Source organism: Triticum urartu, chromosome 6A, assembly GCF_056163025.1.
Source record: "Triticum urartu cultivar PI428250 chromosome 6A, HENAU_Tu73, whole genome shotgun sequence".
Taxonomy (NCBI): domain Eukaryota; kingdom Viridiplantae; phylum Streptophyta; class Magnoliopsida; order Poales; family Poaceae; genus Triticum; species Triticum urartu.
Genome location: NC_141878.1, coordinates 266,371,404 through 266,397,650, shown reverse-complemented (window position 1 = coordinate 266,397,650; position 26,247 = coordinate 266,371,404).

Genomic DNA, 26,247 nt, shown 5'->3' with positions numbered 1-26,247 from the left:
GAGCGGTGTTGTTGGGGCTCGAGTACATCCACATCGGATGATTGCGAGCTTGAAGAGGCTGGATGCGTCGACTGAGAAACACTTCCAACAAATCCATGCCAGTCACGCCATCACAGATCAGTTGGACTACTCGGTCGACTAGCATGGACACCTCTCCCTTCTCTGATGGAGTCACAATCAACAAAGAGGGTTGGCGGGCTCTATCCATGGTGAAGGGGGGAAGACCGGTCGACTGACCAGGAGTCAGAACGTCTTGGCAGTAGAACCAGGTCGACTGCCACCCCCTAACTGAATCGGGAAGGGTCATAGCTGGAAAATTACTCCTACCCCTCGTCTGAATCCCTAAACCCCCACACATTTGGATCACATGCGTCTTTTTGTCATTCAGATTTGCCTTCTTCACAGATTGAGAGCAGCAAGTAAAGATGTGCTTGAACAAACCCCAATGCGGTCGATAGCCCAAGAAGTTTTCACACAGAGAGATGTATGCAGCGAGATATGTGATTGTGTTCGGGGAGAAGTGATGAAGTTGAGCACCAAAAAAGTTCAAGAAACCCCGGGAAAAAGGATGTGGAGGCAGACTAAAACCGCGGTCGACATGAGTGGCAAGGAGGACGCACTCACCCTCCTGCGGCCGAGGCTCGTTCTCGTTCCCCGACAACCTCCAAGACCGATGGGCGTTTAAGCCTCTACTGGCCAGGTCCTCCAAGTCCTCCTTCTAGATCACGGATCGAATCCAGTCCTCCTGGATCCACTAGGCGGCAAACCGGACCTCGACGATGACCCCTGACTCGTCTTCTTGCCCTTCACCGCCGTTGTCTTCTTCGAGCGCTCCAGGGCTGCCGTCTTGTCCTTGCCCATGGCGATGGAGTGCTTGTGGGAGAACGGAGACGATGAAGATGACGGAGAGCGTGGTGGAGAAGTAGAGGAAGATGTGGACGATTGAGACGCACATTGCGTTGCATCGACTCGGGCGCTATTTATGAGTCCACTTCCGAGTGGCCGACGACTGGGCCCGAGCGATCTAATCATATCCCGCAGCAGGCGCTCGCCTGATATGTGGCGGAAAAGCCGGTGTGAAGATCAAGGCGCCCTCATCTATCCACTCCGATTACTGTGGCACGCTCCGTCCTGCGTGCTTCCCTGAAATTTCGAATCCCGTAAAATCTGGGGGCGGCAGAGCAACCAATCGCTCCGATGATTTCGTACCAAAACTCACTCGAAGATTATTAGCATAACTCACTCGACGACCTATGAATTGATCAAGGCGACTGAATCGGAGCTGAAGCCCCAGCATGATTCCCCGATTCCGGTGAAACACCTCCGAGGCGTGGAATCGAATTAGAACCAACTTCAACTCTCTTTTCACTTGGACCTCAATCCATTCGAGGGCTAATGACGATGCCACTAACCGAGGGTAGGGTCATAGGCCCGCCAAGACGCCCTACCCAAGGTCACCAACCTAGAGTCAAGAATGTCCAAAGTGCAACAAAGAATACTGACTGAAGTAACCTTACAGTGCAATCTACTCGACCAATTATCTCACTCAGATACCCCAATTCCATTCGACCAAGAAGAAGTCACTCGACTATACAAGAAACCACTCGGAGTACAGAAGATCTAAAGCCACTCAGGACGGCAACGGTCAGGCATTCACTCTGCAGTCTTTAAGATCATTTATATCTCTTTATAGCTGGCATTATCAGTAACGCCCTGTCTTAATGTATATTGAACCCTGTGTAACGGGTGATGGTTGGGGTCATGGAGCACTCTATATAAGCCACCCCCTCCTCTGACACAAGGGTTCACACCCGCTGTAACTTTCACGCATAATCCGGTCGACCAGGCCTCCGGGCACCGAGGCGTAGGGCTGTTACTTCCTCCGAGAAGGGCCTGAACTCATAAACCTTGCATGCACAACCTCACCGTAGCTAGGACCTTGCCTCCTCCTACGTACCCCCTATTCTATTGTTAGACTTACTCCCACGATAGTTGGCGCCCACCTTGGGGCAGGTGTCTTAGTGACTTCCGGCAAGGTTGCATTTTTTCTGATCTTCATCAACATGGTTTCCGGTGGTGGATTGGCTTTGGGTCGCGAGATCCAACTCGGCACACTCGTCTTCATCGCCGACAATTCCGCTTGGTTACAAGAGGCCCCCTTCGACACCGAGGCCCTTCCAATCCGCGGGGTGGTGCACTTCCGTGCAAGTGCCTACGGCGTCCTCCTGCGGCAGCCGTCGACCCAGTATCGGTCGAATCCCGCATCGTCCAACCTTCCAGTTGTACGCCGTCTCAAGAGATCTGGCCAATCGCGGCTTCAGCACTGGGTGAAACATGTGGTGGCCCGCCAATCGGCCACCCCACAAGTCGCGGCAATCGAGCCCGGCGAATCTCTCTACGGGCTCTTCGACTGGTTCCGCTGAGACTCTGTCCGAATGCGGGAGCAGCGACTCGGCGCTGGAGGTTCTGATGGTCGACACGCCATGCAGCCCGCCAGGTTTCCGTCGTAGTGGCGGTGGCGATGGTGGTGGCGGTCTGTCTCGCGGCCGTGATGAGTATCACCCCGAGGCCCTCACTTTGGAGCAGAAGGAAGAGCTACATCGTCGCAACATGGAGGCTCCCCACACCCCCATCATTGGAGAAACCTCTGAGGCTCGGGCCATGGAGACTGCGCGCCTGGCCACCTTGGCTGAGCGCGCACGTTTGGAGAATCTCCAACATTCACTCAACGAACGCGCTCGTCGGCAGATCCCCGAATCCAGTCGACGAAATCAACAGTTGTTTCCGCCTGAACCTCAGGTATATCGCACACCAGTCCAAATTCTTGCAGTGGCAACCCGCATAGCAGAGTCGATTCAGCCATCCCGTTCAGAGGTTGGTAGAGGTTTGCTGCAAATCCAAGCGTTGCTTCAGGCGGGGGGGGGGGGGGGAACAAAACTTAGCCGTTTCTCAGTTGCGCAACAGGATCCACAGCCGATCCGTAATGGCGGACACCGTCCAGTTGGCTCACAGCCCAGGATCGCCTCTGCGGCGTGAGGGTCATGGGCACCTCCAGGAGCAGTACCTTGGTTGGAACTATGAGCAGTATGATCATCGACTCGGCCGTGATGACCGCCGTCGAGTGCCTACGCCCCCTCCGATGGGCGGGTCATATGTGCCCCCACAATACGATGACAGGTGCCCGTATGGTGATGAACGAAGAGTTCTGGTCGACCCAGGGAACCTGTTGGGGATATTACTACTGGACATAAACCGGCCAGGAGTAGCCGGATTAACTCCAAGAAGATCAGAAGGCCATGAAGACGTAAGGATGGCGGCGCTTTACGAAGGCCCAAGGCCCGAAGGCGAGTTAAGACCTATAGATGGAAACTGACTTTATCACATACCTTGCATTGTAAGATAGGAAGGATAGAGACCGAGCCGGACACGTTTATGATCCGGCCTTGGGATTCTGTAAACCGGCGGGCGTCAACCTATGTATATAAAGGGACGAGCCGGCAGCGGTTTAGGGACAACAGACACAACTCGAGGGCCAGGCAAAGCGGATTCGCTCCCTGGTCATCAAAACCCTAGCAATACCAACACAACTAGACGTAGGCTTTTCCCTTCATCGAAGGGGCCGAACTAGTATAAAAACCCTCATGTCCCTTGTCCAGTTTAACCCCTTTAAGCTAACCTGTAGCAATGGCTCCATGACTAAGTCCTTTCACGAGGACATCTGCCGTGACAAACCCACGACAGATGGCGCCCACCGTGGGGCGATCGCATGATGGTTTCGATTTCTTGAAGGGCAGCTTCAAAGGACTCAAGGGATACGCTTTGGGCCAGATGACGAAGAATCGTCGCGGCAAGCTCTACAATGACGATGCAGGATGGGGTCCCGAGGCCGGTTCAATCGAATACGGGTACCGGGTCCCCTTTGGTGGGATTCACGTCTTCATCGGCAAGATCAGCGAATCGGGCCTTGAGCCAGACACCTGCACCGACATCATTGAGACGGCTCAGCGTGCAAGCCCTACCCCGGTTCAGCCCGTGCCAAGGCATGTTTTCGTAGGTGTCATCCATGGAGAGGAATATGAGGATGGACCAGCATCTGATGGAGAAACCCTTATCCGTTCCGATGACGAATCTTCAACCGGAGAGACCGAGTCGCTGTATCAGCTGCAGGACGGCCGGATTAGTGGGAGTTCCGATGGCAACAGTATTCCGGACCCCTCAATCTGCCAAACCGGGTCACGGTCTTCATGGCCGGTACAGAACCAGCGCAACACTCTTCTACCACCGCGACGATGTTCTCCGGTTCAGCAACAACAACGCCAGCAGGAGCAAGGGGCTCTGCGCCGTCTCCCGCTCAGGTTTTGTCTGATTTGTTCGACACTTTGGCAACATTGATGGCCGCGGAGGTGGACGCGGCATCCCAAGATCAGCACAATGCAGAGATTGCAAAGGTGAAGGATCAGATAAGTCAGGCTAAAGCGGACCTGGTAGCAGAGAACGCCAGGATGGCTACAGAAAGGGCCGAGTTGGAAGCTCAGGCCTACCGGCTTAGGTTGGACCAAAATGCCTCAGATGAGGTCATGAGAAGGAGATACCGGTCTCACCTCCCGCCGGGTTATGAGCCCAGAAATCTCTTCAACACGCCAGGAGCCGGAGCCAGTAACCACCCAGTGGTAAACCAGACGGAGCTGCTGGGAATAGGAGCGCCGGTTCAGCCGCGCATGATGAACCCGCCTCGTCAGAACAACGTAGTGCCACAGTATATTCCGACGCCCCCGGGGCATTAATCCAACCTGTTGGATAACATTGTGGCAGCCTCTTCACAATTGGCAGCCCTCCCAACTGACGGCGAGTCACCAGTGGCGATTGAGACACGATGGGCTAGAGAGCTCCTTTAAACAGCTTTAAACCAGCAGCAGGCATATTCGCATAGTCGCGAGCAGATTCATTCCACCCCCCGCCCAAGTCGGAGCTATAGCAGGCACGTTGAGGATGAGCCAGCCGTGTCAAGCAGTGCATGTCACCGTAACTCGCCGCGAGGGCATAACCCGGCAGGTGGCGGTGCTAATGCGCATGATGTGGTGGATAATGGTCATGCGCAACGAGAAGCTGAGTTAGCAGCTCTGCATGCAGCTCATCAACCTACTCCGGTTCGCCCTACCGCTTCAGTGGAGCCAGGCATGGTCTTCAGTTCTTTAGGGGTGCCGTGTCTTACCCCCGTTTTACGTAATGTACGGCTACCCAAGGATTTTAAAGGCCCTCGTAAGGTGCCCAATTACACTGCCAATTTGCAACCAGAATCGTGGGTTGAAAGTTATGAGATGGCAATGGAGATGTTGGATGTGGATGAAGCGGTGTGTACTAAGTACTTCACCATGATGTTGGAGGGGACAACTCGTACTTGGTTAAAGAGCTTACCAGCTAACTCTGTCGGATCATGGGCCGAGTTAAAACACCGGTTTATCTAGAATTTTAAAGATACTTGTAAGCATGTAGGATCGAAAGTATGTCTAGAGGGGGGGTGATTAGACTACTTGACCAAATAAAAACTTAACCTTTTCCCAATTTTAGTTCTTGGCAGATTTTAGCTATTGTAGGACAAGTCAAGCAATCATCACAAAATTCAAGCAAGCATGCAAAGAGTATATTGGCAGCGGAAAGTAAAGCATGCAACTTGCAAGAATGTAAAGGGAATGGTTTGGAGAATTCAAACGCAATTGGAGACACGGATGTTTTTCCCGTGGTTCGGATAGGTGGTGCTATCCTACATCCACGTTGATGGAGACTTCAACCCACGAAGGGTAACGGTTGCGCGAGTCCACGGAGGGCTCCACCCACGAAGGGTAACGGTTGCGCGAGTCCACGGAGGGCTCCACCCACGAAGGGTCCACGAAGAAGCAACCACCCACAAAGGGTCCACAAAGTAGCAACCTTGTCTATCCCACCATGGCCATCGCCCACGAAGGACTTGCCTCACTAGCGGTAGATCTTCACGAAGTAGGCGATCTCCTTGCCCTTACAAACTTCTTGGTTCAACTCCACAATCTTGTCGGAGGCTCCCAAGTGACACCTAGCCAATCTAGGAGACACCACTCTCCAAGAAGTAACAAATGGTGGGTTGATGATGAACTCCTTGCTCTTGTACTTCAAATGATAGTCTCCCCAACACTCAACTCTCTCTCATAGGATTTGGATTTTGTGGAAAGAAGATTTGAGTGGAAAGGAACTTGGGGAAGGCTAGAGATCAAGATTCATATGGTAGGAATGGAATATCTTGGTCTCAACACATGAGTAGGTGGTTCTCTCTCAGAACATATGAGTTGGAATTGTGTATGTGTTCTGATGGCTCTCTCCTCGAATGAAGAGGAGGTGGAGGGGTATATATAGCCTCCACACAAAATCCAACCGTTACACACAATTTTCCAATCTCGGTGGGACCGAATCAACAAACTCGGTCGGACCGAAAAGGTAAACCTAGTGACTGTTAGAGATTTTCGGTGGGACTGACATGCAACTCGGTAGGACCGATATGGTTAGGGTTTGGGCATAACGTAATCTCGGTGAGACCGATTACACAAACTCGGTGAGACCGAGTTTGGTAATAAGCTAACCAGATAGTTGGTCAGGTAAACTCGGTGGGACCGATTTGCTCTTTCGGTGAGACCGAAAAGTTACAAAAAGGAAACAAAGAGTTTACACTGCAATCTCGGTGGGACCGATTCGCTCTTTCGGTGAGACCGAAAAGTTACGAAAGGGAAACAGAGAGTTTGCAATCCCATCTTGGTGAGACCGAGATCCCTATCGGTAGAACCGAATTGCTAGGGTTTGGCAGTGGCTTATGACAAGTGAAACTCGGTGGCGCCGGATAGAAAGAATCGGTAGGACCGAGTTTGGCTTAGGGTTTAGGTCATATGTGGATATGGGAAAGTAGTTGAGGGTTTTGGAGCATATCACTAAGCACATGAAGCAAGAGGCTCATTAAGCAACACCTCATCCCTCCTTGATAGTATTGGCTTTTCCTAAAGACTCAATGTGATCTTGGATCACTAAAATATAAAATTAAGAGTCTTGAGCATTTGAGCTTGAGCCAATCCTTTGTCCTTAGCATTTTGAGGGTTCCACTTTCACATCCATGCCATGCCAATCATTGAGCTTTCCTGAAATAGTCATCTTGGAATAGCATTAGCTCAATGAGCTATATGTTGTTATGAATTACCAAAACCACCTAGGGATAGTTGCACTTTCAATCTCCCCCTTTTTGGTAATTGATGACAACATATAGATCAAAGCTTCGACAAATGATAATAAGCATGAAATATATCGTCGCTTTGAGAAGTATGTGACAAGTAAGAGCTCCCCCTAAATTTGTGCATATTTAAAATTTGCTTTGGACTGCAAATGCACAAAGAGTTAGAGTCATGGGTTACTCTTCCATGTCACATACATCTTGGTGGAGCGCTTAAAATGATAAGAATGAAATACATGCACTCATCACCAAGAATAGTGAATGATCACATAAGATAGATAAGATGATAATATTAAGCAAACATTAAGTGTAGCTTATGATCAAACACATGATCATCAATGTCTCACGAGCAATGACATAGTATCTCACACAAAAGCAAACAAAGTTCGAAAAACCACCAAATAAAACAAGAGAGAATAAAAGCAACACTCTCTCTCGAAGCCTATGATCTATACATTTTCTCCCCCTTTGGCAACAAGTTACCAAAAAGTTCCTAGGAAATGCATAGTGCTAAGTCGACACTCAGGCTTGATCTTCAGGTGGTGGTGGAGTCCGGAGCACTCCAAGGACGAAGCCTTCTGTAGATGTGGTCGGAGTCGAGGCTGAAGTGGACGCTGGAGTTGGTGGAACTGAGGCTGTAGCTGGTGCAGACGTGGTGGCTCTGGGGTCAGCAACTGGCACTGCAGACGACCTCGGACCTCGTGGCACTCTAGCAAAGGCATCAGTTGTAGTCTTGCCTCTCCTCTCCTGCATGTCATCCTGGAGCTACTCCACTGCAGTCTGAATCTCTGTCACTTTGACATCCAAGTCATAGAACTTTTGTTCCATGATCCTCTCTAAGCTTGCCTGGTTCTGAGTTAGGGTGGCTAGTCCTTGCTCAATCCGCAGGGTGGATGCAATCAAGTAACCAAGCTGCTCTTGTTTGTTTTTCAGGAAATATTCAGATGCCTCCTCTTGAGTAGGCATCTTGGCAGCTTTCTCCTTCCTCGCCTTCTCCTTCTTGGCTTGTGCTTGGGCAGATGATGGCTCATTCTCAGTCATGACCACTTGATTATCTTCAAAGTCTGGACGGATGGGCAGGTGTTCCTTGTCCAATAAGTATATGCCTGTGCCCATCTTAGAGTTGATGAGCTCCTGAATCTGTGGGGCATATCCACAGCTCCTCTTCTGATCTGCTGCAGTCCTCTTGATAGTTTCTACTATGAGGCTCATGACCTTGAATTTCTGAGGCACATCAAATACATGAAGGAAATTGATTGCATGGCCTCTGATCATCTTGTGATCACCTGACTTGGGCAACAGAGTGTGCCTAAGGATCCAGTTAATGGTTGGCAGCCCTGACAGAAGAAAATGCACAGACCCAAACTTGAAAGTATCAAGTGCCTCGTTTGGAATTTCCTTGTACATATTGGACATAGAGTTGTGGTCCATCTTCTTCTTGGCATAGATATCCAAGTCATCCTCATGCTCCTCTGGGGCATTGATGAGCTGTGCCCACTCAGCAACAGTAGATTGGTACCTCGTACCTTCAGACATCCATGTGATCTTTCCATCTGGGTAGAAATGTGCTGTGGAGTAGAATTGCATAATGAGTTCCTCGTTCCACTTTGTGAGCTTCTGCCCAACAAAGTCCTCTACTCCACATGCCTTGAAGCTGTCCTGCACTCCAGGGTAGTACTCTTCGTTGTCCTTGATGTATTGCCAATCAACCCATCTCATATCACAGACAATTGGCTTCTTGTCTAGCAGCACTGTCTCATAAAAGTCTTGCTGCTCCTTGGTGTGAAACCTGTAGTCAACTGCAGTCCTTCTCCTTGAAGCATACGGGTCTGCTTCTCTCCACTTCCTCAGCCCTGAGTCTCTTCTGAGCTTCATGTCCTCAGCCACAGGATGAGCATCATTGTGGTCTGGGATCTTGGGCTTGAGCTTTCTCAGAACATGCTCTTCATCATCTTCTTCAGCAGCTTCAGGCACTGGGGCCTTGTTCTTTTCAGTTGCAGGTATGCTCCTCGTATTTCTCTTTGGAGCTGTCTTGACCTTTGATGCAGCCTTGGGTGCTTCCTTGGGCTTAGATGCAGTAGCCCCTGATTTGATAGCATCACCCATAAGCTTAGGTGCCTTAGGTGCTGGTGCAGCAACCTCTTCTTCTTTCTCTTCTTCCATGATGGAAGCCTTTCCAAGCACTCTGGCTACGGTCTTCTTGACCCTTTCCTTCCTTTTCTTTCCTTCAGCAGCAACTGGCTCTATGGTTGCAGGCTTTTCAGGAATCTGAGTTGAAGCTATGGCCTTTGGCATAGGCTGCCTACCTGCTAGCCTTTTGATTTTTAAGCCTGGCTTTGTGCCTTGAGCTGAGCCATATTCCTTCTTGAGCACAACTCTCTTTGATGTGGCTTCCTCTTCCTCTGCCACATAATCTTCATCCTCAGAATCTGAAGTTCTCTTCTTCCTCTGTCTTGTGGCAGCTTTAGGCAGATTGCTAGGGGTGCTCCTGCTGCCATCATCTGAGGAACTTGAGGGACTAGTGCCCTCACTGATCTGCACTGGTTGTTCTGACATGTTCTGGCTATCACTTTGGTCTGACATGATGAACAAGCTGACTGCTGACCCTATGAATAGGTTATAGATGAGATAGAGTGGATAAGCATCACAAAATGTAGAGATTTTTGCAAAAGAATAATTCAAAAACTTAGTTTTAGTTTCCCACTGAAAGCATCTCGGATCTACCGATTTCTAAACTCGGTGATACCGAAGCAGTTTTGGCACCTAAACTAGTGAACTCGGTCAGACCGAGTCACGGTTCGGTGGCACCGAGACTGCTAGGGTTTCACAGAGTTCCAAAATCGGTCACACCGATAAGTAATTCTCGGTCAGACCGAGTCTCACTTGTGCAATGGCATAAGCCAAATCGGTGGGACCGAGTTTTTCAACTCGGTGGGTCCGAGATGGTTTCGGCGGAAACCTAACCCTAAAATTTTCGAATTAAACCTAATCTACGAGTTCATTGACTGGATAGAAGTTTAACAAACGTGGCAAGAATCATGATGATCACAATGTGCTAAGAGTCGGATTGGGGAATAGCACAAAGATCGAGTCCATACCCTAGTTCGGCGGAGACTCGCTACGGCGGCAACGGCGGGGTTGAATTTCCATTGACGGCGATGGAGACCAGCGACTGGAGGCGGCTGGCGGCGAGGAGACGATCCGGAGACCAAGTTGGCAGAGCAGGCTATCGCGCGGGCGAAGGGGTTCGGAGAAATTTCCAAATTTTTGCCCGTGACTATATATAGCCTGACCCTGTCGGTGTGACCGAGTGGAACAACTCGGTGGCACCGAGATGCAAAACTGTATACAGTTGTTGCAACTCGGTGTGACCGAATGGTTCAAATCGGTTGCATCGAGATCGAAAACCTAGATCAACTTAATGATCTCGGTAGGAACGAAAGTGGGGTATCGGTCAGACCGAGAATCATAAAGAGGTTTTGGAAGTTTAAGTCTATGACGAATCGGGGACTCCGAGCGCTCCTCACACAGAGTGGTTCGAATCTGACTTGATCAAATTTTGTGATGTAGCATGAATAGAGTTTGAGACGGGAAAAGCATAGATAGCTAGAGGAGGTTCTTAGGCATTCTTGTCCATCCAGTTGGCAAAAGGAAATAAAACCAAACAATCAAAACAACAAGTGGATGTCCTCGAATGAGTAAAATATGCAACCAGCATGCTCACACAATAAGATGGCAAATGAAATATGTGACAAGGCATGCACAACCAATTCTAGCATCTATCAAGCAATTTGTGATGACAAGGTCATCTATATATGAGTATATTGACTTAGGAGTCAAGTGAGAACACTTGATCATAGGTCATACTCATCGTTTAAGCTCAAGTGGGGTTACCACTTTTACATAAAGCATTGTTGTGTTCACATCTTTAGAGTTGCTTTAGCTCAAGTCTTAGAGTAAAGCTCCCCCTAGATGTGATATCCCCGCTTAGAGGGATGAACTAACCTCGGGTTTTGTCGATGATGACTTCATGTAGATGTTGAAGATGTGGATGCTCAATGTTGATGTAGATCACTCGGAGCTATCCATTTGAGTGAATTGCACTTTCAATACCTACATGGGTTAGTCCCACAAGGAACAAACAAGGATATCCATAGACATAGAGTGATGCACACACAAGATGATGTCCATGAAAACTTTTAGGTTACCTTGTCCCTTGTCTTACCAACAAGAGGGTTTGTGACTCCTTGAACTAGTGCAAGATGTGGAAGTTGATTGCACTTGTTCTTGCCAAAATGATAAGAGTGAAGTATGTTGGCGGAGTCACCCTCAAGAACTCTCTAGTTCTTCTTCTTTTGGATCCACACCATCTTGATGGGAATCCTTGGAGTTGTAGTCATACTTGATGAAGTGGAACTTGAAGTAGTCTTGGGAATCCACTTGACTAAGGTCTTAGGAGCTTCTTCAAATGCATCAATTTCCTCTTGAAGCTTGTCCTTGCCTTTTTGCTTGTAGTCTTGTGGTGGAAGATCATCTTGAGCTTGTGTCCCCTTGAAAAAGTATCATACTTCTCTTGTTGTGGAACAAACTTTGTCTTGGGGTATTGATCTTCTTCCCACTCAACTCCATTGGCATTGAACTTTCGTTCAAAACCAACACCTTGATTCTTCCGGTGCATTCCTTGCTTGCGCACAATTTCCTCGAATTGCTTACTCCCGGCAAGGCTTTTGTACACTCCTTTCTCTATAATTCCCTTCAATGAGCTATTTTCTTGCTCAAGTGTAACTTGGCTAAGAGAATCATTAGTGGAATCAAGAGAACTACTAGAAGCAACAATATTGGATTTAGCATGATCATTGTTACTGCTAGAGGAAGAATCTTTCTTGTTCTTGTTACTAGACTTGACTTGAGGCATGTAAGTGGATAAGAGTAAACGCTTGGCAATGTAAGAAGAACTTTTCTTGCGGAGATCATCATTGATTGCTTTTAAGAACTCATGCTCTTGCTCAAGATTGAGCTTTTCAAAGCTTAATTTCTCATGAGCTCTTAAAAGTTCTCGATGATCTTCGAAGATAGTTTCATGAGCTAACTTAAGAGTGTTTAGTTCTTTAGTTAGAGCCTCAATCTTCTCCTTATCATTGTCATTCGTTTTATCTTGATTAGCATGATTAATTGACATTTCATCATAGTATTCATCACTAGAGTTGTCAACAAGCAAATCATCACCTAACAAGTCATCTTCATCACAATTGAAATCAACATACTCGGGGTGTGTTACCTTAGGACCTTTGGCCATGAAGCATCTTCCAATTCCTTCATTTGGTGAGTCAAATATGTCGTAGGAGTTGGTTGACACAAGTGCTAGACCGGCAACACCTTCATCTTGAGTATCTTCGTAGTCGGAGTGATAAGTTCTCTTGGAGTGGCTGTCGGAGTCGGAGCCGGATACCCATTCACCAACATGAGCTTGATGTCTTCGTTTTGTGTAGCTCCTTGATGATTTTTCCTTCCTTTCCGAATCCTTGCTTCTCCGTGAGTATCTTCGTTCATAACGATCATCTCTACTCCTTCTCTCTCTTGGTGGTGATTCTTTGCTTCTTCTTTTTGGAGAATCTTCTCTTCTCTTGTAGGGAGCCGTACACTCATTGGAATAGTGTCCGGGTCTTCCACAACTGTAGCAGTTTCGCTCTCGACTAGAAGATCTTTTGTCATTGTAGGACCTTGACTTGAAGCTTCTATCTTTGCTTCTACTCTTGTAGAACTTGTTGAAGTTCTTCACCATTAAGCTCAATTCTTCATGGAAGTTTTGTTTCTCACTTGATGATGTAGGGGCTTCACATGAGGCTTTGTAGGCACCACTTGATTTGTTGTGAAGTTCCTCTTTATCCTTAAGTGACATCTCATGAGCAACAATTCTTCCAATCACCTCCGTTGGCTTGAGATCTTTGTAATTGGGCATCATTTGGATCAATGTGCACACGGTATCATATTTTCCATCCAAGGCTCTTAGAATCTTCTTGATGATGAATCTATCGGTCATCTCTTCACTTCCTAAGCTGGCAATCTCATTTGTGATGAGAGCAAGCCTAGAGTACATTTCAGCGACACCTTCACCATCCTTCATTTTGAACTTGTCAAGTTGACTTTGAAGCACATCCAACTTGGATTCCTTGACGGAGTCGGTACCTTCGTGCATATCAATCAAAGTGTCCCAAATTTCCTTTGCATTCTCAAGACAACTGATTTTGTTGAATTCTTCGGGGCACAATCCGTTGAAGAGAATATCACAAGCTTGAGCATTGTATTGCAACATCTTCAACTCATCCGCGGTAGCTTCATGGTTTGGTTCTTTCCCATCAAAGAAGTCACCTTGCAAACCAACACACACAATAGCCCAAACGGCGGGGTTATGTCCAAGAATATGCATTTTCATTTTATGCTTCCAACTAGCAAAATTAGTACCACCAAAGTAAGGACCTCTACGGTGATAATTTCCCTCGCTAGACGCCATACTCTCCTAGGTTGTGAAACCAAGGCTATGACCACCAAAAGCTATGGAGATCAAAGCAAATGGAGACCAAAGCTCTGATACCACTTGTAGGATCGAAAGTATGTCTAGAGGGAGGGTGATTAGACTACTTGACCAAATAAAAACTTAACCTATTCCCAATTTTAGTTCTTGGCAGATTTTAGCTATTGTAGTACAAGTCAAGCAATCATCACACAATTCAAGCAAGCATGCAAAGAGTATATTGGCAGCGGAAAGTAAAACATGCAACTTGCAAGAATGTAAAGGGAAGGGTTTGGAGAATTCAAACGCAATTGGAGACACGGATGTTTTTCCCGTGGTTCGGATAGGTGGTGCTATCCTACATCCATGTTGATGGAGACTTCAACCCACGAAGGGTAACGGTTGCGCGAGTCCACGGAGGGCCCCACCCACGAAGGGTAACGGTTTTGCGAGTCCACGGAGGGCTCCACCCACGAAGGGTCCACGAAGAAGCAACCACCCACAAATGGTCCACGAAGTAGCAACCTTGTCTATCCCACCATGGCCATCACCCACGAAGGACTTGCCTCACTAGCGGTAGATCTTCACGAAGTAGGCGATCTCCTTGCCCTTACAAACTCCTTGGTTCAACTCCACAATCTTGTCGGAGGCTCCCAAGTGACACCTAGCCAATCTAGGAGACACCACTCTCCAAGAAGTAACAAATGGTGTGTTAATGATGAACTCCTTGCTCTTGTGCTTCAAATGATAGTCTCCCCAACACTCAACTCTCTCTCATAGGATTTGGATTTTGTGGAAAGAAGATTTGAGTGGAAAGCAACTTGGGGAAGGCTAGAGATCAAGATTCATATGGTAGGAATGGAATATCTTGGTCTCAACACATGAGTAGGTGGTTCTCTCTCAGAACATATGAGTTGGAATTGTGTATGTGTTTTGATGGCTCTCTCCTTGAATGAAGAGGAGGTGGAGAGGTATATACAGCCTCCACACAAAATCCAACCGTTACACACAGTTTTCCAATCTCGGTGGGACTGAATCAACAAACTCGGTCGGACCGAAAAGGTAAACCTAGTGACCGTTAGAGATTTTCGGTGGGACTGACATGCAACTCGGTAGGACCGTTATGGTTAGGGTTTGGGCATAACGTAATCTAGGTGAGACCCATTACACAAAATCGGTGAGACCGAGTTTGGTAATAAGCTAACCAGAGAGTTGGTCAGGTAAACTCGGTGGGACCGATTTGCTCTTTCAGTGAGACCGAAAAGTTACAAAAAGGAAACAAAGAGTTTACACTGCAATGTCGGTGGGACCGATTCGCTCTTTCGGTGAGACCGAAAAGTTACAGAAGGGAAACAGAGAGTTTGCAATCCCATCTCGGTGAGACCAAGATCCCTATCGGTAGAACCGAATTGCTAGGGTTTGGCAGTGGCTTATGACAAGTGAAACTCGGTGGCGCCGGATAGAAAGAATCGGTAGGACCGAGTTTGGCTTAGGGTTTAGGTCATATGTGGATATGGGAAAGTAGTTGAGGGTTTTGGAGCATATCACTAAGCACATGAAGCAAGAGGCTCATTAAGCAACACCTCATCCCTCCTTGATAGTATTGGCGTTTCCTAAAGACTCAATGTGATCTTGGATCACTAAAATATAAAATGAAGAGTCTTGAGCATTTGAGCTTGACCCAATCCTTTGTCCTTAGCATTTTGAGGGTTCCACTTTCACATCCATGCCATGCCAATCATTGAGCTTTCCTGAAATAGTCATCTTGGAATAGCATTAGCTCAATGAGCTATATGTTGTTATGAATTACCAAAACCACCTAGGATAGTTGCACTTTCAAAGCAGCCTATGTCGATTGTGGACTTGGCCGCTTGTGTTCAAGAGGATGGGGAGTCTACAACCCATTGGGTGAAGCGGGTCTCAGCTATTCTGCATTCATCGGATCGCATCAACGCGGATACAGCAGTGTTAATGTTGGAGGGCAATTGCCGGTTTCTACCGTTAAATTGAAGTTAGGAAGGCTCAAACGTCACTGCAATGACATGCCAACGCTTATGGCCGCTTTGGTTAAATATGTCGATTCAGATAGTGCCAAAGACCCTGACTCGAAGGAGGACAAACTGGGGAAAGGGAAGAAGAACGGCAACACCAAGGGACAACAACATAACCCGGCAGGTCATGGGAACAATGGTAAGCGCAAAGCAGACAATAGTTTGGACTTTGTGGCTAACACCAATGCTCAGGATAACGGTCAACGTCGTAAGGGCAAACAGCCCCAGAGGGGCGGAGGGTCAGGCCCCAATCTGGAGGGCCTGTTAAATCAACCTTGTCCAAAGCATGGATCAAAGGAGAGGCCAGCTTCACATCTTTGGAAGGATTGTTACATCATGCGAGAGTTCAAGAACTCCAATATGTTTCAATACGACAATGGCCCGCCCGGCGGTTCAGGAGGTGGTTTTCATGGGCCGGGTTATGAAGGCAGCAGCTCTGGTTCGGGGTTTCAAGGAAATCAAACTGGACATAGCAATCAAGGGAACCAGGGCAATCAGGGAGGTTATAACCATCAGGGGAATCAGCAACAGTAGCAGACGGGTTATCAGAGCAATCCGAAGAAGTTGAATAGTGGGTAGTATCATGTCTTCACCACTAGCTTGTGCAAGCGTGATCAGAAGCTTCACAAGAGGGCTGTGAACTCTGTTGAACCGGCAGTGCCTCAATATTTACGCTAGTCTGAGCAACCAATTTTATTGAGTCGAGAGGATCACCCACCCCGGGTTGATAATCCGGGTCATCTGGCCTTAGTGGTGGCACCTCAAGTTGGGGGGGTATAAGTTCACCAAAGTGCTCATGGATGGTGGAAGTAGTATCAACATCCTGTACTATAATACCTTCCGCCGTATGGGATTGTCAGATAAGAATCTTAAACCGTCTAACATCATTTTTCATGGTGTGGTGCCTGGTAAGTCTGCATATGCACTGGGAAAAATAGCCCTAGAGGTGGCTTTTGGAGATGATCATGATTCAAGGTCAGAAACATTGACTTTTGAGGTGGTGAAAATCAAGAGTCCGTATCACGCCCTGTTTGGACGACCGGCGTATGCCAAGTTCATGGCGACGCCGTGTTATGTTTATCTGCAGCTTAAGATGCCAGGTCATAAGGGGACCATCATAGTACATGGGAGCATGAAGATTGCTTTGGAATGTGAGGAAGGTGATGCGGCTTATGCTGAGTCGGTTTGTGCCACAGAAGAGCTAAAGTTTTATAAAGACAAGGTTGATCCGGCAGACATGACTTCTTTGAAAAAGCCAACTACGGAGCATGATCCGACATTGAAGTTTAAATCGGCCACATACACTAAGATGGTTGATTTTGTTCCTGGCGATTCATCCAAGCAGTTCAGCATCAGCGCTAACCTGGATCCCAAATAGGAAAGCGCTCTCATCGAGTTCATCCATGAGAACCGGGACATCTTTGCATGGAAGCCTTCTGACATGCCAGGTGTACCGAGGGAACTCACTGAGCACACACTTAATATAGATCCTAAGTTTAAATCGGTCAGGCAGTTTCTCCGCCACTTCAACGAAGAAAGGTGTAAGGCTATTGGTGAGGAGGTAGCTTGGCTGTTGGCCGCAGGGTTTATCGTGGAGGTTTTTCACCCTGAGTGGTTAGCTAATTCGGTGTTGGTTCTTAAGAAAAACGGCACTTGGCGTATGTGTGTGGACTACATAGATTTGAACAAAGCTTGTCCAGCAGATCCCTTTGCCCTCCCTCGCATTGATCAAATTATTGATGCTACGGCGGGTTGTGACCCTTTGTGTTTTCTGGATACTTACTCTGGTTATCATCAGATCAAAATGGCAGTTAAGGACTAGGAGAAGACAACTTTTATAACTCCCTTTGGAGCCTTCTGCTATGTCTCCATGCCCTTTGGGCTCAAGAGTGCCCAGGCGACTTATCAGCATTGTGTTCAGAATTGTCTTCATAAACAGATTGCGCGCAATGTTCATGCATATGTGGATGATATTGTGGTGAAGTCCAGGAAGGAGGAAACATTGATAGATGACTTGAGGGAGACTTTTGACAACCTCCGGGTTAATAAGATGATGCTTAATCTGGACAAATGTGTCTTTGGTGTTCCAGCAGGCAAGCTCCTGGGTTTTCTGGTGTCAAACAGGGGCATTAAGGCTAATCCGGAAAAAATTTCAGCAGTCACGTCCCTGGCTAAACCGGCGTGTATCAATGACGTTCAACGTTTAGCCGGCCGGATTGCGGCTTTGAGCCGGTTTATTAGTCGTCTCGGGGAGAAAGCTATCCCTTTATATCAGATGCTAAAGAAAACGAATGACTTTGTCTAGAGTGATGTGGCTGATAAAGCGTTTGAGGATTTGAAGAGGCGGTTAGCTGAACCGCACGTCCTTGCGGCTCCAGTCGTTAAAGAGCCTTTATTTCTGTATGTGGCCGCTAATTCCCGGGCTGTTAGTGTGGCTATTGTTGTGGAGCGCAAGGAGGCTGGAAAGGAGTCTCTGGTTCAACGACCGGTTTATTATATCAGTGAGGTGCTTATCGAATCAAAGCAGAGGTATCCGCATTGGCAGAAGCTGGTGTATGGGGTGTTTATGGCAAGCCGGAAGCTCAAGCATTATTTTCAGGGTCATCCTATCACAGTGGTTAGTTCAGCCCCTTTGGGAGATATCATCCAAAACAGAGAAGCGACTGGCCGGATTGCCAAGTGGGCTATTGAACTTGGACCTCACGGGCTCAGGTATACACCTCGCACAACGGTCAAATCTCAAGCACTCGTGAACTTCATCAATGATTGGACAGAGTTGTAGGCACCAGAGGAAAAGCCAGACAATACTTATTGGACTATTCACTTTGATGGGTCCAGGCAATTGGAGGACTCGGAGGCTGGAGTCATATTAACTTCCCCACGAGGTGACAAGTTTTGTTATGTTCTTCGCTTAATGTTCCCTTGCACTAACAATGCAGCTGAGTACGAGGCCTTACTCCACGGTCTTCGGATGGCTAAGGAGATGAACTTAAGCCGGGTTAAGTGCTTCGGTGACTCGGACCTGGTGGCTCAACAGGTATCTGGCACTTGGGATTCTAAAGACCCACTCATGGCAGCATATCGACTAGAGGTGGACATAGTGGCTGGTCATTTCAAGGGCTATCAAGTTGACCATATAGACCGGCAAAAGAATGAAGCGGCGGACGCTCTAAGTCATCTAGGCTCTCAGCGTAAACCGGTGCCACCTAATGTCTTCATCGACGTACTGCATTATCCGTCGGTCAAGATACCCACAGAGGATGAGTTGGCTATTCCTGACCCGGAGGCCCAATTGGTGGCAGCATTGCATGTTATACCGGATTGGACAGTCCCGTACTTGGCTTACATGAACCGGGGCGAGTTACAGGAGGATGAAACCTTGGCCCGGCAGATAATCCGGCGATCCAAGTCAATGACCATAATCAATGGGAGTTACATCGTTACAGTGTCACAGGAGCAATTCAGCGTTGTGTGTCTCCTCAAGAGGGTTGTGAGATTTTGCGAGAAATCCATGAAGGAGATTGTGGTCACCACGCCGGTTCAAAATCTTTGGTGGCCAAGGCTTTTCGTCACGGCTTCTATTGGTTGACGGCTCATGCTGATGCTGAGGATTTAGTCAAAAGGTGTGACAGTTGTCAAAAATTTGCACGCCGCGCTCATGTTCCGGCTCAGGACTTGAGAATGATTCCAATTACTTGGCCGTTTGCAACTTGGGGGCTCGATATGGTTGGACCCTTTAATGGATCCAAGGACAAAAAGACCCACCTGTTAGTGGAAGTTGACAAGTTTACCAAGTGGGTAGAAGCAGAGCCAGTCAGTAAGTGTGATGCAGCCACGACAGTTCAATTCATCAAAAAGGTGATATTCTGGTTTGGTTTTCCACACAGTATTATAACTGATAATGGTACTAATCTGTCACAGGGTGAGATGGAATAATTTTTCAACGTGAGCACATCCGGCTTGATGTAGCGTCAGTGGCTCACCCCCAGTCTAATGGTCAAGCAGAGAGGGCAAATCAAGAAATTTTGAGAGGTATCAAACCCCGGCTTATGGTTCCTTTAAAACGGACACCGGGTTGTTGGGTGGAGGAGTTACCTTCTGTGTTGTGGAGTATCAACACCACACCTAACATATCTACGGGTTACACGCCTTTCTTCATGGTTTACGGAGCAGAGGCGGTTCTCCCTAGTGACATCCATCATGACTCACCCCGTGTAACAGCTTATGTTGAAGCTGAGAATGAGAAAGCACGACAGGACTCGCTGGACCTGTTAGATGAGGAGCGTGATTTAGCGGCAGCGCGTTCGGCGATTTATCAACAAGATCTCCGATGTTATCACAGCCGCCGGGTTAAGACCAGAACTTTTCAAGAAGGCGATCTGGTGCTCCGGCTCATCCAGGATCAGACTAATATGCACAAGTTAGCCCCACCTTGGGAAGGACCTTTTGTGGTCAGCAAAAATCTGCACAACGGGTCATACTACCTCATTGATGTTCGAGAGCACAAAGACTCACGCAAGTCGGAGGAGGAGACTCAGCGGACGTGGAATATAGCTCTTCTTCGGCCTTACTATACTTGAGCCACAGGCTCTTCTTATGTACATACTTATGACAATGTATATATTATATAATAAACCGGAGCCTCATTTAAAGCGGGGTCTCTGTTCTTTTTACATCATGTGTGGTTCCATGGGGGCTTCTACTTACAAAGCAGAGTTCTATTAACCCGGGTCATAAGGCCACACAGATAAAAAGGGAATCACTAGGGGCTTGGTCGTATTTGAACCATAGCTACACCTCTTGATCGGTTTAACACCAAAAAGGGAAATCACTAGGGGGCTTGGTTGTGCTTACACCATTGCTACACCTTTTGATAGGCTTAAAAGCCAAAAGGAAATTATGTGGAACCAAAGAGAGGCTCTTGCATAAAGCACAAATCAAACATAGGTCACCACTAAGCATTGCTCAAATATTACTTGGGGGCTCCTTGCTTCTCAAAGAACAACGAGCTTGCACCCTTGTAGTAGGCTATCAAGCCAGGCTTGGAAGCCAGGTGTATTCACCTAAACCCCCTGGTTATCCTGCCTCTTTAAGTAAGCCACTCCGTCCAGGTAAACCTGGTATGACCCATCGAACGTTTGACAAGTCAATCTCATAGACCCTGAACTTGTCAAAGTTAAAACGGTGATTAGTTAAAGATTGAGGTCCATCTTAAAAGGCTTTGCTAAATGGTTTAACTCAGCGGCCTGGCAGCCCATGAAAAGCCTCGATTTAGGGCCTGGCGGCCCATAAAAAGCCTTGCATATTTCTTTTGTATTTGTTGTTTTTATAATCTTTTAATAAGGGATTTATGAATATTTTCTGATAAACCGATGTTTAGTACAACCCAATGTGACTTTCAACGCTTAGTTGTCAGTACATGATCAGTTTTTAAATCGGTAGTATGTTGCTCCGGTCTGGTTTTGACTAGATGTCACCAGCATTATACGAACAAATCAGCGGCTATTATAGCCTGGCTTGGTTTTTATATGAACCGGCAAGAGGGCAAGGAGTCATCAACACTCCGGATTGGTGTTTTTCACCCTTACTATACAAACAGTTGGTCAGCCAACGAGGTATGTGACAGGCATCATCTATTTTTACAAATCTTGGTTGTCCATCCAAGTTATGTATATATTTTTTGGGCATCATGACCCATCCAGTGGTAAACCACTAGGACACTTTCAAGTTCTTACATGCAGGAACACAAATCATAATGGATTATGCATAAATAGATCTCAAAGGCAGAACAAGTTTTCAGGTATCAAGCAAAACAAACATGCTTGATGGCATGGCAGATAAAGGTGTTCATGCTATCCTATTACAAGGCACTTTAACCAGCCCAAATTGAATAATTGTTTTCAAAGAGTGGAAGACTGCAACTGGTAAACAGACCACCTGTTTAGGATTCCTCATCGGGATGGCTTGACGATTGAGGGTCATCTTGCGTGGTCACATTCTCTTCATCCCTCCCCAGATGCTGGAAATCAACTGTTAACCAATCGATTCCGGTTAAGGCTTGAAAAATGGCCTCTTCATGGATAAGATTGGAGGGGTCAATGTCAGGAGCGTAAGTATGCTTACAGATTGGTGGCACAAGATCTTCAACATTATGGATCAACGTGGGCTATCTTTTTCCCTCAGCATCATAAACCGGTTGAAAATGAGATAGATCTGTGTCCTCCGCCAGTTTTCTTGCTATTGGTCGCATCTCCTTTGTCAGCCTTCGGAGATCGTCATTATTCAATTCTGAGCCGTCTTCTTTCACACCAGGATACCCTTTGATGATATCTGTTGGTTCAAGATCCAGAATCCACGCCTTGGCCCGGATTAGCGCGGTCAGCGCTCCTGATCTTGCGGCTGATCTCTTCAGTTCGTTGATCCGGGCAGGTAGCATGGCCAGCTTTTCAATAGTTACTTTTATCAGCGATGGCGGAGGCTTGTTATAAGCTGTAGTGCAAATGGCTCGCTGGGATCCAGAGAACAGCTGTTCCATCAAGGTGTAGGCCGCTTTAAGTTTCATCCGCATGTTAGAGCCCAGATGAGCAATGTGGGTCCCTGTCATGGTTCAGCATCAGTAAACCAGTCATTGATAAGATCTTATGAATTAGACAAACTACACGAGAAGGTACTTACCAAACACAGCAGAAGTCATGGTGTTAATCTTCCGCTTTAAGCCGGTCAGTTCTTCAACCACCGGCTTCAGGGCTTCCTCTGCGTCCTCGGCCTTCTTTGTTAAACCGGCCTTTTCCGTCTCCCAGTCTGCATGCTCTTTGTCAAAGGTTTCTTTCAGCTTCTCCATAGCTGCTAAGGCATTGGTCAGCTCTTCTTTGGCTTTGGAAGCCTCTGCTTGTTGAAATTTAACATTCTCTTGAAGGTCCGCGGTTTGAGCATCCTTCTTATTCAGCTCAGCCTACAAAGGTGAGATATATCATAAAGACATGTTATGAAGTACCAAGCGTATAACAAGTTATGCACTTTGTACTTGGGGGCTAATGCCTATTTACTCTATCATCAATATATTTTTTCACAAGTATCAAGTACAATGCAAGCATTATCCTTAACACTTGGGGGCTAATGTACATCTGTTTAAAGTTGACGCATTGATTCAAGACCCAGTTTACCTTGCAAAGCTAAACCGGCCCTTGGGGGCTACACCGATGAAAACTACAGGAATACAATGATAAAGTACCAGTCTATTTCCAAAGATCAATTGACATATGGAGGATCGGCATGCAAGGATTAAGATATTACAAAGTCCCGGTTTATGATTGCCATCATAAACCAGCCCTTGGGGGCTACTTGGGATGATACTTGTACTTTGGATTTAAGAAAGGAAAAGTGATGAAAATACCTCATAGCGTTCCTTCATCAGGTTCACCAAACCGGCTTCATAATCACGGTTTGAGTGCAGACGGTTTAGAAAACCGGAGTGGAGTTCTTGAGCGCTGAGATGGGCGTAACTTGACAAGTCGGTGCTCCATTTGCCTTTTTCCATGGCAGCACGCTCTTCCTTGGCACTATGTTTCTCCAATATATCAGGATGGCCAGGAGAACTGTGGCTCATACCGGTAATGATAGCATCGCCTTCTTTGTCTCCAGTAGTCATTTCTGGAGTTGATGGGGTGTCAGTAGCTTTCACCGGACTAGAAGGTTTATCGTCAGCCCGGATGGGATTTGCCGGTTCATCATCAGGTAGAACAATGTCAACTTCTGGTTGTTCATTAGTATTGTGATCTTGAGGGGGTGGTTCATCAAAGGTAGCTTCAGGATTTGGATTTGGACCCTCCTGTCCAGCCGTTTTCTCCGGTTCAAGAACTATCTGGTCTTCGGGCGGATTGGTCACCCGAGCCTTTTTCCTGGGTCTGGCTTTGGCTCTAAAACAGAAAAAGATGTGAAAATTGAGCATAGTATATAAAGTATGTAAACATCAAAATAAGGGATTGAAGTACTTACCCAGCTACAGTTTTGAGAGGAGGAAGTTGGGACGCTGTTGACTCGCCGGAGGATGACGGAGGTGTCACCTGATAATTTGAATCAGGCGGATTAAGAGGTTGTCGGAAATAGCCTGCCTTGGGATAATAATTGTCAGAAGTGGGTGAGACCTCAGATCGGCGCTTTCGAACCGGGGTGTTAGGTAAACCGGCCGAAGTGACCTTTTGGCCGCTGTGCCGGGTTGTGCGGCGAGCCTCGTGCTGCTGCGTCTTCAAAATAAATGTTGGATCCAAGTGAGCAAGAGGATGAGAAAAGCTTACTTTCCGGACTGCTTGACGGATTTTTTGTGTTGACATAGAATCTGAACCAGAGGAAAGGATAATTACCTCTACATCGTCAGCTTGGCTGCCCTCCACGTCCTCCTGATAAGTATCATTGTCAATGAGATGCATGAGAAGGGAACCAAGTGAATCAAGTTCTACCTCAACTTCCGGTTCATCCGGGTCGTTGTCCAGTTCCATACTGATGCGTTCAGGTGCTTCCGCTTTGTGGTTTTCTTGACGGCTTTGGTTTTAGGGCGGGCAGTTTTTGCCGTTTTCTCTTGAGGTTTCTTCTTCCAAAATGGATCATCACCTTGTTTAAAAATAAAAAGAAGGGTATCCAAAGATTGTACAATCTAAAGATATCAAGGGTAAAGCGGAGGAACAATACTCACAGCAGGCGGTTTTTTCTGCGTGTAAAATGGTTCTAGTCCGGTTTGGCGATAGACAGCTTCCCATTCGTTCAATATCTTCTTGACGACCTTAGTGACCTCTTCATCGGTTAGCTGGATGTTGGTATGACGTTGGGAGTCCTCTACTTCACCAGTATACTCGCACATTAAGCCGGAGCGACGACTTAACGGCAAGATGCTCCAAGATATCCAACAACGGACAAAGTCTACACATGTTAAACCGTTGGCCAAGAAGGCTCTTAGCTTGGCAAGTTGAGGTGCGTACGGGGCCCGTTCCTGGGCACTTAGGCATTGTGGAAGTTGATGAGTATTGGCAAGCCGGTGGGCCCGGTAACCCGGTAGAGGATTTTCGTCTTCAGGGGACGTGTCTTTACAGTAGAACCAAGTTTGATTCCACTCTTTGGGGTGATTGTGCAGCTTGGTGTGAGGAAATTCAACCTCTTTTCTTTTTTGAATGGAGACGCCACCGAGTTCAGTATTGGGTCCGTCTACAAATTCAGTGCGCCGGTTCAGATGGAAGAAATCCCAGAACAGCTCCACAGTTGGCTCTTCTTGGAGGTACGCTTCACAGAAAACTTGAAAGTTGCATATATTGGATACCGAGTTGGGTCCAATATCTTGAGGGTGGAGTTGAAAGCTGGCAAGCACATCCCAAAAAAACTTTGACCCAGGCGGTTTGAAACCACAGCCTATGTGGTCAACAAACACCACTACCTCACCCTGCTTAGCGGTGGGAGGATTTTCCAGCCCAGGAACTCGCCACCGGATCTCATTCTTCTTTGGTAAGGTTCCAATCTTGACCATTCCATTTAGTTGCTCTTCGGTAACCCGGGAGGGAGCCCAGTTGCAGGAATAAAACTGCTTGGGCATTGCAAATGAAAAGCTGGAAGGAAATGCCAGTGTACAGTTCATTCATAGTGACACATAAGGTACAATATGACAGAGGAATCCGAGTATGTGAAATTGGTAAACCGGAGGCTGATACAATTATGAATAACAAAGTAATAAGCAGAAGCAGAGGTATATACATACTATTAAACCGGAGTGTGACAACCGAGATAAAAGGGATTGCCTGTTTACAAGGGGACTAATGGTATATAATAGATTACTTTTTACAAGGGTAAACCGCCTATGTGATGCGGAGGCAAGAATGACTAAGTAAGGTAAAACAGGTTTCACAAGACTGCGTTGAAATTTTGGATCTACCGTAAGCCAGGAAAAGGGAAAATATTGAGACTCAAAAACTTGGTCCCAAAGCATTTCATGAAAGGTCTAGATCAAGTTACGACGTATTTAAAGATTGGATCAGATGGTTGAGATAAGGAGTTTCATGGCTACTATGAGGAATATATCAAGATCAAGTTCTACTGACTATGGGTTGACGAAGAACACGAAGAGAGAAACAAGAACCCGCGTGAACCCTAACGGATCTACAGGGAAAAGAGGGGAAGCATACCGCAGCGGTTGAGGTAGCGGTGATGCGCCGTGCTTTTCTGATGCAACCAGGTCGATGCAGCAGCCAACAGAGAGGCAGAGGCGGAGTTCGACGACGGCGGCGGCGTTCGGGTGCAGGGGCGTCATGAGGAGGAAGAAGAAGCGAAAGAGACGAAGGGGGAAAAGAGAATGACCCTTGGTCCTACTTATAGGGCGAACCGATAAGCGACAAGTGCGTGAATCGAGGAGCCTAAAATGGATAGTTAATAAGGATGTCGCCTCGATGGTTGGATATTCATTA